This window comes from Camelina sativa, chromosome 2 (genome assembly GCF_030686135.1).
Source record: "Camelina sativa cultivar CO46 ecotype springtype chromosome 2, ASM3068613v1".
Taxonomy (NCBI): Eukaryota; Viridiplantae; Streptophyta; class Magnoliopsida; order Brassicales; family Brassicaceae; genus Camelina; species Camelina sativa.
The window spans coordinates 14,170,087-14,173,749 of record NC_141881.1 but is presented as its reverse complement, the minus strand read 5'-3'; positions in this window follow the sequence as shown (position 1 = coordinate 14,173,749).

Here is a 3,663-nt window from a genome sequence, read left to right as displayed (position 1 = left end):
ATTATACTTTTGAACAGCTTCAGAACAACCTTGTGATCATTGGTGGGGCTGGCTATGGCTTCGACCCACTTAGAAACGTAATCAACTGCCACCAAAATATAGACATTCCCATTAGATGGAGGGTTGAATGGTCCCATGAAGTCTATCCCCCAGACGTCAAATATCTCCACTTCCAGGATCGGATTTTGGGGCATCTCGTTTCTACTTGTGATGTTGCCCATCCTCTGACAAGCGTCACACTTGGTGATGAAGTTGTGAGCGTCTTTGAACAAGGTTGGCCACCAGAGACCTGCTTGAAGGACTTTTTGAGCTGTCTTGAATGTGGCGAAGTGACCTCCATAGGTGGAACCGTGACAGTGCTCAAGCACTCCCTGCACTTCCCCTTCTGCTATGCATCTTCTGAACAGACCGTCAGAACCTCTCTTGTACAGATAGGGTTCATCCCAGAAGTAGTGGTTGACCTCTCTGAAAAGCTTCTTCTTCCTGTATGGATCCATGTCATCAGGGCCTTCTCCACATACCTTGTAATTCACAACATCTGCATACCAGGGTGCAGTCTCAGAAGTGATTGCCATGCATCTGATTTTGAGGTTCTCAACCCCTGTGTCATGCATCCGCTCACAAACCTGGGCTACCAGAAGTTGTTCATCAGGTATTGAATCATCTATGGGGACAACATCATCAATTCTCATTCGAGACAAATGATCTGCAACTCCGTTTTCTATGCCTTTTTTGTCAACTATCTCCATGTCAAACTCCTGAAGAAGCAGGATCCATCTCAACAGTCTCGGTTTGGTATCCTTCTTCGAGTAGATGTGTCTCAGAGCGGCATGATCGGTGTACACAATGACCTTCGAACCCACAAGGTAACTCCTGAATTTTTCGAATGCAAACACAACTGCTAGGAGTTCCTTCTCTGTGGTAGCATACCTTCCCTGAGTCTCGTCCAAGGTGCGACTCGCGTAGTAGATGACATGAAGCTTCTTATCAATACACTGTCCCAGAACTGCTCCAACTGCGAAGTCTGAAGCATCACACATGATCTCAGAAGGATGATCCCAATTCGGAGCTTGCACTATGGGTGCTGAAACCAAGGCTTCCTTGATCGTGCTGAAGGCTTCCAAACATGCTGCATCAAATTCGAACTCAACCTCCTTGCACAGCAACCTTGTCAAAGGTCTTGCAATTTTTGAGAAGTCCTTGATGAACCTCCTGTAAAACCCAGCATGTCCCAGAAAACTCCTGATGTCCTTCACTGTCTTAGGCGGTTGAAGCTGAATCATGACCTCAATCTTTGCCTTGTCAACCTCAATTCCTCTTTCAGAAATCTTGTGTCCCAGAACGATCCCTTCTTCAACCATGAAATGGCACTTCTCCCAGTTCAGCACCAGGTTCGTCTCCTCACATCGCGTCAATACCCTGCACAGATTCAACAAACAGGAGGAGAAAGTGGAACCGTATACAGAGAAGTCGTCCATAAACACTTCCACTGACTCCTCAATTAAATCCGAGAAAATTGAAGTCATGCACCTCTGAAAGGTGGCAGGAGCATTGCACAAGCCAAATGGCATGCGTCTATAGGCAAAAGTGCCATATGGACAAGTAAAGGTTGTCTTTTCCTGATCATTTGGGTGAATAGGGATTTGGAAGAATCCACTATACCCATCAAGGAAACAATAATAGGGATGACTAGCTAGTCTTTCCAACATTTGATCAATGAAAGGCAGAGGAAAATGATCTTTCCTAGATACAGCATTCAACTTCCTATAATCTATACACATCATATGTCCTGTGATGGTTCTAGTTGGGATTAACTCATTTTTGTCGTTTTTGATCACAGTTATGCCTCCCTTTTTAGGTACACAATGCACTGGAGATACCCAAGTACTATCAGAGATAGGATAGATAACTCCAGCATCAAGTAGTTTCAGGATTTCTTTCTTAACTACCTCTTTCAGATTAGGATTCAATCTTCTTTGGGGTTCAATACTAGCATATGATTCATTTACAAGATTGATCCTATGGGTGCATAGACTAGGTGAAATTCTCTTGATATCATCTAAAGAATAACCAATAGCCTTTCTATACTTTTTCAGCTCAGTTACTAGCATCTCCAATTCATCATCACTCAACCTAGCATTCACTATAACAGGATAAGTAGAATTGGTTCCCAGAAAGACGTACCTGAGCCCGGAAGGAAGAGTTTTGAGTTCTACCTTTGGAGCTTTCAGTTCCAACCAGTCGTCAGCATGGGCGTCAGAAGCGGTAATAGTCGAGCGTGGTTCGAACGGTGTCTCGAGCGGTGACTGAAGTCAGGTCTTGACGTTGGTCGAGTGGGAGGTTTCACGTTCTGAATTCTCTGTCTCAACTACACATACCTCTTCTGCGTCAGACAACTGCTCGAACTCTTCTGGTTCGTCCGTTTTTCTGTGGGAGTCTAGCATATTCTTGTAACAAGTGGTCTCCCCATGCAGGAACCCTTCTTCTCCATCCTTGGTTAGAGCAGTTTTGAGATGATCCTCCTCAGCTAGTTCCTCCAACAACTCGTCAGCCAACTTATCCATCTCCTCAATGTAGAAGAGTTGTCCTCCTATTGTTGGCTTCTTCAAAGTATCCTTGATGTCAAACTTCATAATGAAGTCGTCTCCCAGATTGAGATCAATCTTGCCATTTCCGACATCAATGATTGCTCCTGCAGTCGCCAGGAACGGTCTTCCTAGGATCAGAGGATCCTTTGGTTCTTCGTCCATCTCTAGAACCACAAAGTCGGTTGGCACTTCCACGTCTCTAATCCTGACAGGTAAGTCCTCTAAGATACCATGTGGAAGTCTCACTGATCTATCTGCAAGGATGAGGGAGATGTCGAATCCCTTAAACCTTGTGAAACCCAACCTCTTAGCCACAGAGAATGGCATCAGATTCACTGAAGCGCCAAGATCACATAAGCACCTCTCAAAAGACATGGGTCCAATGGAGCAGGGAAGAGTGAATGATCCAGGATCTTTGAGCTTCTTGGGTACAACCTTCTTCTGGATGATTGCACTGCACTCAAGACTTAGTACCACTATGCCTTGAACTTCTTTTGATCTCTCCATCACCAAGTCCTTGAGGAATTTCTGGTAGTGAGGAACAAGTGCGAATGCATCCAGCAATGGCATCCTAAGTTCAATCTCCTTGACTTGTTTTTCGAACAGAGCTTTGTACTTCTCAGTAAGCTGCTTCTTAAACCTCACTGGAAATGGTAGAGGTGGCTTGTATGGTGGAGGAATGAATCTCACAGGTTTATCCTTGGGAGTAGTGGGTTCTTTAGTAGCTTCAGGATCAGATTGTTTGGCTGACTCAATTGGATCCTTGAGCACCTCGAAAGGATCCTTTATGTCAACTTCATATTGAAGAAAATCCTCCCCATCTAAACTCTCAGTATCCTCAGTGAGCCGTACATCTACAGCTTGGGTGGTGATTGCATGGATAGTAGCATAGTCCTTGGGGTTTTGAACTGCTTTTCCAGGTAGTTGGCCAGTTGTTGGGGTAGAAGTAGAAATAGTCTTGCCTTCCATATACTTCATCATGGAGTTAAGAGCTTCAAACTTGACATTCAGATCATTGTAAGAACATTCCATCCGCTGACTGAGTTCAGCAAACTTCTTAGCAGTATCCAGAGAA